Source organism: Alligator mississippiensis, chromosome 13 (genome assembly GCF_030867095.1).
Source record: "Alligator mississippiensis isolate rAllMis1 chromosome 13, rAllMis1, whole genome shotgun sequence".
Classification (NCBI taxonomy): Eukaryota; Metazoa; Chordata; order Crocodylia; family Alligatoridae; genus Alligator; species Alligator mississippiensis.
In genome coordinates this window covers 18,275,919-18,287,621 of record NC_081836.1, presented here as the reverse complement: position 1 = coordinate 18,287,621, position 11,703 = coordinate 18,275,919, and positions in this window count along the sequence as shown.

Sequence of the window (11,703 nt, the reverse complement as noted above, 5' to 3'; positions counted from 1 at the left end):
GGACAGCCAAAGGAAGCAGCCTTATTCCCTGAGTACTGTAGACTTACAATGGGGCACCTTACAGTGAGGGGTTAGTGTGCATACATGGGTGCATGCAGGTATCGGTTATCCAAGACCTTGGTCTCTTTCTGGATAAAGATGTGTAAAGCAACAACCACCAGGTGTCTGTGCTTGGGGGAACCTGCCAGCCTGGGCCAGTCACGTGTGCAGTGAGTCACGGTGTCAGATACACAGGCTTCAGCATATGGCATGCAGGACAACGTGATGGCGACCTGCACAGGGTGCTGCTGACAGTAGTCATTCATGCAGAGGGGAACAGCTGTAGCCACTGAGTCCAACTTTGACATTTACAAATCATTAAGGGCCTTTGTTTTTCTTCCTCTACTGACCTGATTAGAAACAAGAACCAGCCAGGGACTGCTGGGGCGGGGGGGGGGGGGGGGGGGGGGGGGGGGGGGGGGGGGGAGGAGTGCAAATCTAGTGGGCCCCTTGAGGACAAAGCCTTTACAATGGTGGAAAAATGGGGGCTGTTTTGCAAGGAATGTTGATATGCTGGGCAGAATACAGGCACTGAAAGGCTTTTGTCACAAGCCAAAGACTGAGTTAATCTCCAGCAGAACCAGAGGAGACACTGAACTTTTGTCTGCCTGTCACAAAGAGAGGTGGGTCAGGAGGGAAGAAGTGCCATTTCCATTTCAATGGCTGTGTCCCAGCAGCTCTGTAACCCGCTGTTCTGTCACAATGCAGCTACCTCTAAAGAGCCAGGATAGCTCTGTTCTGGCTGGAGAAATATTAGAAAGAGAAATTGGGGGTGGGGAAGACTTTGTGTGTGTCTTTGTTTTACTAGAAGGCTGTTTGGGGAGGGGCAGCGCAGGGGGGAGGGAGTTAAATTCCATTAGTGACTCTAGGAATGTCCAAGAGCTACTTTTTTGGCTATGTACAGGATGCATGTGTGTACAGTGTTCTGCATCGTAGAAAGGGACTGTTAGGGTGGTTAAGAAGTATACTTAGCTCAAGAACGTGGGCTCAGTATTTTGCAACACTGGGAATTAAGTTTACTGACTACTTCCTGTATATACTTTAATGACAACTGGTACCTGACAAATGAGTGGCCAGAGCTCTGGTATATGGAGAACAGGTTCCAGCTCTTAGCCAAGCCAAACAAATGAGGGCCATTTTTTGATATGCTGTAACAGCAGATTATCATAGAAGGATATATGGTTTGCTGACAGCATCTTCATTGCTCGTTACTGAGGCTATGTACTTTCATTCCTGTGGTGAGAGTGTGCTGGTCTGCCACTGCCTGCTGATCTGCTGCATGGGTGGGATGCACAAGAATGCAATGGTCTTGTACTGTGTTCAATACAGATCTCCATCTCTTTGCTTTGGGACAGTGTGAGAATAGGGAGTCATTGCCTCCTGATTCTTTGGGCTGACATCCTGCAATACAATTAATTTGTTTTATTTAGTTTTGTCACAAATGCAAGTACAAGCTAAAGGTAAAATGGAGCTGATTTCCAGGTCGTTAAAAACCATAAGGAAGCATGCTTAAAATGGGGAAAAAGCAATTATCACCACTTTCCACAGCTCTACTTCAGGCAGCAAGAAGAGGGTGGGTCCAGCATAGTCCACTCTGTTATCCCCTTCCTTCCCTTCTGTCTTTACAAACTGCTTCCTTCCTTTCTATATTTACAGTTCCTTCTGTTCCCTTCTGTATTTACAACCTGGGTTTAGCTCTGACCAGTTGGGTGGGGATGGGGGAGGGAAATCATCACAGGCTGATGGGAAACCCAAATCCTTCTTGCTGCTACATTCTTTGAGGTCTCCCAGTTGTGCTACTTGGGGTGCCCACAGGAAAGGGTTGAGGCTTTCTACCCATCAGCAGCATAGTGCTTGCTGTTGTGCTCAGCTTCCAGGAAGTTTAGGGTGCTCTTTGTCTCCCAGAAGTCATCAGGGCACTGATTCTTACCCCAGGACTTGTGTATAGGGCAGAAGGCATGAGACTGCAAGGAGTCACTTCCGATACTGAGCCCAGTTACAGCTACCAGAGGGATTGCAAGAAAAGAACAGGGGACCTCTTTTTTTGTTTTAGTATCTGCCTGTTAAAAAGAGAGGAAGAATCTTTGTTGCCAAAGTTCATATTTCACTATTGACTCTATTGGCATGGGTCCTAGCAGAGCAGTCTTGCTTCCAGCTACTGGAGTGGGAGCTGAGTCACTGATTTCCATACAGCAAGCCCTGGCCCCAGGTCTGAGTGTCATGGGCTGGATGTCAGAAAATTTAGGATGAAAATATATTCAGTTTTGGTGTTTGCAAATGCAAAGCCCAAGTGTATTAAGATAACAGCAGAACATGCGATACACAGAAGAGCAAAGCAGGACAAGCCCAAGTCGACTGCTACCAAATGTGTTTTGAAAAGCAGAAAATGAAGAAAGAGTGTTCTCTGAAGCCTGACACTTGTCTTTGTCTCAGCAGAGCCCTGCTGGGTCCCAGCATTGTCTCATTCCTCTTCCTTGTATGGTTTTTCCTGATGCATCCCATCTCAGTGAGACTGTGAGCACTTTGAGGCAGGGACCCAGGAGTTTGTTACATATCTGCATGTGCAAAAAGCCTGGCATGCTCGCGGGCACTACTGTAATGGCAGTGATACTAGGAGGGCTTCAGAGCAAGAAATGCAGGGTCACAGGCTTAAGTGATGACAACACCTGTCTGGTGATGCTCCTGTTTCCAGACTCAAAGTACTGTGCTTTGTCTTTGCACTGGGAACAGCACCAGGTAGGGAAGGGAGACTTGCTGTCCTGGTGAAGGTGAGTGTACCATCCCACCCGGCACTGTGCCCAACTAAGCCAGGCTCTGTCCCAAATTGCTCACAGTTCTGAAGTCAGAAGGGATCCCACTTGTGACAGCCTGTCAGAGAAGTGGGACAGATAGGAATCAGGATCTTGCAGATTTGCTATGCGGATCCAACCCCAATGGTCCATGCCTCTGTCAGCATCTAGTTCTGAGGCTGCTCCTCCTTTGGAGAGGCATCCTGGTGCCCAGCTGACACCCTTGGGACCCTTCCCCGCCTCACCCCACATTTCTCCTTTCTGATAAACTCTGCCACCAAACTCCTACCTCATTAATTTTTCTCCTCCTCCAAGGCTGACTCTTCTGCAGTCTTGACAGGGACACCACTGTTGTGTCCCTCCTGCTCCCTCTTGTGGCCCCTCAGCTGAGTTACAATGAGGCAGGAGGCAAGGATTTCTGAGGGTGGTCTCTTTTACTGAACCAACTACATAGTTGGCATAGAGTTAGACAAGCTTTTAAATGCAAGATATCCACAGGCCTTTTTTTCCCCTCCAGAGTACCCCTGGGGGACTCATCACCCTCTGTCACCTCTGTCATGACTAATTTGTGTCCAGGGGCCTAGGCATACTCTGGACTTCGTGCAGGGCTCTGCAGCCAGTTCCCATGGCCATGGTATAAGGAGGGATACCCCCTCTGGGGCTTGCAGTGCTGTTTTTGTGTGTACAGCCTGATATATACTGTAAAATAGAGTAACATGCATGCATTGGTTCCATGTAGTCTTTCATATCTTTGAGTTAGGCAAAGCATGGCCCTGGATGAGATCTGCAGCACTAGCAGGGACCATCTGAGAACCAGTTGCAGTAGGGGAGAGTCTCATCACTCACAAAACAAAGCTAAGGCACCTCTGCACCAGGCTTAGGAGCAATGGAACTGCGATTGGAGCCTGTGCACAGCCCTCTGGTTCTCTGATATTTCTTTCCCATTATCTCTGCTTGCCCTGGCGTGGGTGTAAGCAGAAAGCCTCTTTTCCAAGAACCAGCTTCTTCCACATGGAGAGTGTGCTGGCCTAGAAGATCCTGTTACTTGCTCTGCCTTGGATTTGATGTATGACCATAGGCAAGTCTCACCACTCTTTGCCTCCCCAGTGGTATTAGGATTGTATTATTTGCCTTTCTCCCAGGATGTCTGTAAGGGTTCTGAGATCCCTGGATGAAAAGTGCATGTGCAAAATATCACTGTTACTTGTTCTTTAAATGATGCCATCAGCCATCCCAGTGTTTGACCCAACCATTTGCTTCTGTTGGTTTCATGGCATTGGTAGCAGAACTGCACTGGCTAAATGGATTATGCGAGGAAGAAGCACACTGACACCTTGTCAGTAAGCAATGGTGGGGAAAGGAGATCCAGGAAAAGCATGAGGGCAATATATGATCTCTGTTGGGCTGGAAAGACAGGGTCAGAGACTTCTCCATTGAGAGAAATTGCAAGCAAAGCGGCACAGAAAACTGGTCTGAACCCTAAAGATGCAACCTTAATTCAAAGCAGCAGAGCATTTTTCTCAAATAAATTGATTTCAATGATGCTGATAACAGCTCCAATGACTGCACTAGACTGAAAATAAGATGCGTTTGGAAGCTAAAATTCAGTTTGCCTGCAAATGGAGTCATCACTTTAATTGTTTTGCTCTGAGGTTTTTGTTCTTGGCAAATCTAATCCTTGCTGTAAAAGAACAATGCAGCCCCTGCCAGCAGATCACTGCAAAAGCATGAATGAAGCATTATAGACAGACCCCTGGTCCCAGTGTTACATTTAAATCCATAGTTCTATTCCAGACCTAAGCAAAAAATTTTCAGTCATGAAATCTTACAAAGCAGGGATATTGGGGAATGATCATCCTTCCAGCAGGTGAGTAAAGAAGGAGGCTCTGTGGGTCAGAGGGAGAGCAAGGGGCAGGTTTCCTGTTTGAAATGCACAATATTTGTAAGAACCATTCTAGCCAATTCATCTTTCAATTGCAATAAGAAAAAAAGAACCACAAACCTAGAAACAATAAACTGACCATCTGAATCAATGTTGTATTTCTGTCACTAAAATTCCACCTCTGAAAAGGGATGTTGTGCCTTTAAGGATCAAAAATATTCATGCTGGTCATTTATTAATGATGCTGTAGGTGACCTCCTGGTGTTTCACCTCAAAACAAGAGAGGATCAGGCTTTAAGCAATTGTTAACAATTTGTAGTACTGTATCTTTTTAACTCTTTATAATGTCAAAAGGCAATACTTTGAGAAGAATGTTTTGTGCCACCACATTACAGAGAGCCAATCCTGATTTTTACTGAATTTTGAAGAAAAAAAAAAGGAACACAAAGGCTGTTACATTCTTTGGGATAACTAGACAATGTCTTTTTATTGCACTCTGATTGCTGTTTTGTTAATTCCAGTAAGGTACTTTTGTTGGAACTCAAACCACTACTTTGAACTGTTCTGTGCGTACTTTGCATTTGTAAGATCCTTGTTCTCTCAGTGATGTTGATGCTTTGCAACAAATCTTTATATTGGTCCAAGTGGATTTGTCTTAAGTATAAAATTTAAAACATTTTATTCACGATATTTCTGATTCATTTGTAGGTTGCTCTTTTTTGACAACTCAAGGGTTTCTCTGTAAAGGACTGAATAAAAGTTCTTTCAGTATTGTTTACACTTAACTGGCCTTGCTCCTTTTTGCATTCCCAGACCTTGGCCTGTCCCTTCCTCTCCGTTTCTCCCAGTGCAAGCCAACAGCATTCCTGTCCCAGTTTTCAAAGTTCTGCAACTCCTGCTTACAAGTCAGTGGGGCACGTCTGGGAGAAATCATGTTTGTCAGTAGGATGAGCTATTTCTTCTTAGATACAGTCCTGCTCCAAAGCCATGGAGAACTTCTGATGCTCCTCCTGAAAAATCCTGAGACTCTGTGTGCTGGCCAGCTCTTGCTGGACTTGTGTGCACTTCTCCAAGCAAAACCAGATTCCATGCCCAAGAGTTTTCTCATGGGCCCCTGCCCTTTCCCCCTCTTCATTCCACAGTCAATAGCTATAGGGTGCTTGCTTGGCAAACTGCCCTCCTGGTGTCACTAAGTACAGGGTGAACTGTTCAAAATGCTTGTCTTTGCCCCCTGGACAGGTTCTGTACCAGTGCAGGGTGTTGGGGGGAAGCCTCTGACACTGGTGTCATCAGGGTGCCAAGCCTGCAAACTTCACCCCGCACCCAGCACGTCTGCCACCACAACATTGGAAGGATGACACCCAGTGCCAGGCACAGTTCAGGGAATGGCAGGGCCTATAGAGTCTATCACCTGGCAAGGACCCATGGGAACAGCTAAAATCAGACAACCAGGGTGACTGGCAACAGAGTGGTTTGGGCTGCACCAACTCCAGGCTTTACAGACAACCAGGCCAGGTCCATGCAAGCAGGGCTGTGCCTTTGCAGCAGTACAAATAGCTGCACAAATTTGTGCTGCTACTTTGTGCCACAATACACCCTCCTGCCCATGTGCTTTGCAGTGGGACACACTGTCCTGCTGCTCCATGTGCTGCAAGGGGGAGAGGGAGCTGAGGCACAGGATGCCTCAGCAGGGAGGGGCTAGTCATCCCCTGCACTGAAGCACCCTATACCCCTGCTGGCCAGGTAGTGGCACATGGAGATGGGGGAGCAGGCAGGCCAGTGCTGCTTGCTCCCCCATCTCAGCAGGCTGTGGAGCCCCTGCGCTTAGGCACCCTGTGCCCCAGCCAGCAGCTCCCCAACTAGCTGAGGCACAGTGTGCCTTGAGACAGGGGAGCAGGCAGCCTTGGGCTGGCTGCTCCCATCTCTGCAAGCCTTGGCATGGAGGATCCACTGAAGAGCCCTCACACTGAACCACCCTGTCCCCCAGCTGACTGGGGTGCCTCAAGACAGGGGAGTAGGCAGTCCTGGGCTGGCTGCTCCCCTGGCTCAAAGCACACTGCACTTAGCTGGCTGCAGTGAAGCCCTCACGCTGAGGCTACCTGCCCCCCCATCTTGAGGCGCACTGCACCCTAGCTAGCCAGGGAACGCTGGCTGGGGTGCAGGCTGCCTCAGCCTGGGGACTCCACAGCTGGAGACAGGAGAGCAGGCTGCCTTGTCTCCGCCTTTGTCCTGGTGCCCCACACTTAGGTGTGGGTTGTGCTGCTTTTTTTCAAAGGTGGTTTGTTGTTGTTTTTTTGCTGCTGGGAAATCCCGGTAGCAAATTTTGCCCCGGTGCTGCAAGTTAGCAGCGCTGTGCACTTATTAACCTGCAACTTGTGCAGTTTGTGGTGCTACAAAGAGGTTTGCAACCACAAACCACGCGTGCCTGCAAGTCTGGATCCCGCTCCAGGCTCCATTAAGCCTCGCATTAAGTACCTGTGAATCGTTCCAACCAACACTGCCCCGCGGCTGATTCGACCTAATGGCTACTGACGCCCAGCGAGCGGCCGGCGGGACGTGCCTGGGCTGCTGCGAGTCCGACACCGAGGTAGGGTCTCCCACAGCCACAGCCGGCGTCGGTTTTCGGCCTTCAGGAGCGAGGAGCGCCCCGGGCAGGGCTAAAGCTCCGAGTGAGGCTGCCCGGGCCGAGCCGGCCACGGGGACGAGCCCGCCCGAGCCCGCCACGGCAGGGCCCTGCCGGGAGCCCCCGGTGCAGGGCGCAGTGACGCCGCCATCTGGCGGCCGCGGGCCTCACTGCCGGCTCGACCCACCCGCGCTCGCCGCCGCCTGCAGCTGGCAGGGGCTCCGGCCGCGCTCCAGGCCTGGTTGCTCGGGTCAGCGGCGGCTCGCTGTCCTCGCACCGCCAGGCCCTCGTTCCCTCCTCCCCTGCCGCTGCCGCTCCTGCTCCTGCTCCTGCCCGCGGGTGCCGGGACGCGCTGCGGCGCCGAGCTCGGGAGGCTGCTGGGGCGGGTCTGCGGGGGAGCCGGGCCCCAACCGCCCTAGTGCAGCGAGGCCGGCTCCGCGCCCCCTCCCCGCGGGGCCAGGGGCGGCGTTGGGCACGGGCACCGCTGCTCGCGCACCCTGCGGCGTGAACGGCCTCTGGGAGCGGGGGCGGCTGCGCCGCGGGCAGCTGCCAGGGCCCGTCGGAGGAGCCGCTCGCCCAGGCCGCTGGCGGGGTCGGGCGGCAGCTCTGACCCCGGCCCTGGGGCCGCCTCCTCCCGCGGGCCACCCGGCCCGGTCGTGCGGGGTAAGCTGCGGAGCCGCACGGGCCCTGGGGCGACCTGGACGGGCCCAGGGGAGCCGGGAGAGGCCGCTCCTTGCCGGGCCGGGCTGCGGGCTGGGGCGCAGCTCTTCCGGGCCAAGAGAGCGGGGGCCGCGAGCTGCCCGCCCCGAGCGCAGGAGCCCGGAGCCGGGGCAAGAAGGACCCCGGGGGGTCCCGGGCCGGGCGCCCGCCTGGGTCCCGCCCGAGCTGCGCCGCAAGCCGGGGCCTGTTTGTGCCGCTGTCCCGGCTGCGCTGCGCGCCGGACAAAAGACACCACTGCCGGGCACCGCCGCTGTCCCACCGCTGCTTTATTGCTCTGAGCTGCCGGTCCCGAGCTGGGGCGGCCTGTGAGGAGGCGCCGGGGAGGAGGCGGGACGGGAGCGGGGCAGCAGGGACCCGGCGCAGGCCGGAGGCGCCGGCACGGGGCGGGGCCGCATCGACCCGAGGTGCTTGTCCAGTGCGGTGGAAGGCGGGCGCGGGGCTGGGCGGGTGCGGGGTCGGGGCCGCCGCCCGGACAGCTGTGGCTGCGCCCTCGGCCCCCAGCCGAGCCCGCCCCGCTACCAGGGCCGCCAGAGCGCGCGGGCCCCGGGGGGCGCTGCGGGCCCGGGCCCGGGCTCGGGCCCGGCCGCCGAGGCTCGGCTCTGGGGCCGGCGGGCGGAGGCGCTGCGGGGCCTGGCAGCCCTGGCTTCGGGCTCGGGCTGGGCCGCGCGGCCGCGGGGCGGGGAGGCGCGCGGCTCCGCCCCCGGCCCGGCCCCGCCGCCGCTGTCCGTGGTGCTGGGCCCGGGCGGCGCGGGCAGGGCCCGGCCCAGCTCCTGCAGCAGGTGGCAGCAGGCGGCGCGGCCCGGCTCGGAGCGCAGCAGGACGTGGTGCAGGCCGGGCGGGACGCCGCGCAAGACGGCCGGGGAGTCGGCGCTCCTGAGCAGCGGGGCGCCTGCGGGGGAGATCCGTGAGCAGAGCCGCCCGCCGCCCCGCCCGCCGGCCGGCCTCAGGCCTCGTCTGGGCGGCCCCCGTCCCGGCCGCGGGGCTCCCAGGGCGCTTTCAGGCCGCAGCTCCCGGCCTTTCCCCGAGGAGCAGCCGCCTCTCCGCCCGCGCCCGCGGGAGTCCTGGGGGTCGCGAGCGCCGCGCCCCGCCCCGCCCCGCCCCGCCTCACCTTGCAGGGAGCTCTGGAGGCTCCGCATGTACTTGACGGTCAGCTCCAGGATGTCCGCCTTCTCCAGCTTGCGCTTCCTGATCTGCAGGCGAGGAGGAAGGCGGCCGTGACTCCCCGTGCGCCCCGCGCCAGACAGCGCGGGGCGGCGCGGGGCGCGGGGCGCGGGGCGGGCACTCACGTGCTGCGAGTAGTGCTTTTCCAGCAGAGCCTTCAGCTGCTCCAGCGAGACGTTGATGCGGGCTCGGCGCTTCTTCTCCATCAGAGGCTTGGAAATCTGCGGGGAGGGAGGATAGCGGGGCTCCAGCGCCTCCGCCTCGGCCCTTGCCAGCCCCGGCCCTGCCCGCCCTGGCCGGCGCCCCTATCCCCGCTCCGGGCCAACCTTTCGGAAGCTGCAGAGCGGCGCCTTGCCCTGCGCCGCGGCCTGGGTGCCCATGTCCCCGCCGGTGGAGCGCGCCGCTGGGAGGCGGCAGCCCGTGCGGGACCGCAGGATTTATAGGGGCGCTGCTTTACATGTCAATGCCGCTTTCAGGCGCTGGCACCTCCCCGGCGGGGCGATGCCCCGGGGGCGGGCAGCGCGGGGAAGGGCCCTGGCCGGCGCCGCTCTGATTGGAGCAGAGCGAGGGGCCCACGTCCCTCTCCCCCTTCCCGCACGGCCCGGCCCGGCCCGGCCCGGCCCGGCCGGCCACGGTGAGCGCGGGGCACCCTCGGAGCCGAGGCTGCCGAGGGCCGCTGCACCGAGCCGGGACACCAAACAGGCCTCGCCCCGGCCCCAGCCTGGGCCGCTGTGCAGCGCCGAGCGCCCTCGGGCCGCAAGGCTCAGGCGGGTCGGTCTGGCCTGGGCTCTCCCCGCCGTCACTCAGCTCCGGCTCCGGCACTCCCCGCCGCCACTCTGTCCCGCCCGCGTCTGTGCCCGGGCCCCAAGTCCCCAGCCTGGGCCAGCGTGCGCCGCGGCCGGGCCGTCGGAGAGAGCTTGGGCGGGAGCTGCAAGGAGGCGAAGGTCTCCCTGGAGGCTCACATACCGCAGCGGCCCTTGCGGCGCCCGATTAGCAGCCGTCAAGTCCGCACAATACAGCGATTTTCTGCTTGCAGCGATTCAAAGCGCGCGGAGCCGAGCCGCGCGAGGGCACGTGTCCCATCACAGCGCCGGCCGCGGGCAGGGCGTGGGGCTGGGGGCGGCCCCGCGCTGCGGCATGCCCTGCCCCGCTGGGCTGCACGTGGGGACCGGCCAGGCGCGAGCGAGGCCTCCCCGGCTTCTCCTCGCTTGCAAACGGCTTTGCGGCGGGACTTCCTGCCGCAAAGGGCTTCTGTGACCCCATCCTCGGGCTGGCCCGGCCGCAGCACCCAGCCGTGAGCCGGCCGGGCCCGCCGTGAGCCAAACCCACCGCGGTCCCTGGGCCAGGGCGCCCGGGAGCCAGCAGCCCCCCGCGCCCAGAGAAGCCTGTCCTCCTACCCCGCGCCGCCCGGTTTCCACTGGGGCTGGGGGAGCGCGGACGAGGAGCGAGAGCTCCTCCGGGTAATTTGTTCTCCGTGATGGCTGCAGTGTGAGCGCTGCCCCGACTAGTGCGGCCTTGACAGCTTTCATTAAACGGCCTCGGGACGATAGATCAAAGCGGAGCGCGGGGCAGCCCCGAGGTGAGAACCACGAGCGAGCCGGAGAGTCCCGGCGAAAGCCCCGAGCCAGGCGCCGGCTGGCTGCAGCCCTGCCCTGTGCTCCACCTGGGGCTCCCGACGAGGGGAGAAGCCGCTCTCCTGGACTCTCCCGGCGGAGCGGCCTGGCCCGGTCCGGCCTCCCTGGGGCAGCCCGCAGAGCCGCCCCGATAGAGGGCCAGAGGGGCGCCGGCCTGGCCCGGGCACTGGGCCCGCAGCTCTGCGGCCGGCCCCCTCCCCCGTGCGCCTCCCCCGAGGCCCCTCGCCCTCCTTTTCACGGCCTCGTCTGGCTGCCGCGCTGCCCCGGGGGCTGGCACCTCGGAGCGTGGAGAATCGCGGGACCGCCCTCCCGCCTTTCAGCTCCCTGCAAGCCGGGGGCGGTGGCGGGGCGCACTCGGGGCAGGGCAGGCCTCGCCGTTGGCAGAGCCAGGCCGGGCCGGGCCGGGCCGTGCCCGGGCCAGTGCCCGCGTCCGGCCGGCCGGGGTGCGCGGCACGCGCCCGCCCTTTGAGCGGCCGCTGCCCGGGCAGGGGCCCCGCCAGAATTTCTATGGACTCTGCGCCAAGTTGTTTAAGGCTTTGTAGCAAGAAGCGGGACAAAGGCGGCCCCCGCCGCCCCGCCCGCGCCTCGCTGCCCCGCGCGGCTCCCGGCCCATTGTGTCTCGCGGAGCGCTGCAGAGGGGCCGCTGAAAAGGCTGCGGGGATTACCGTGCAAAGCCCCTTCCTGGCGCTCTGACCCGCGAAAGGGTCCGGCCCAGCCCGCGCCGGGGGGCCATTGTGCCCCGACACGGGACATTTGACACCGCTCCGGCTTGAATTGCTAAACATCTGGCCAGCCGCGCTTAGGTCGGGGTTTGGGGGGAGGGGGGAAGCAAGGAGATCCCGGCCCTGTTCTGCC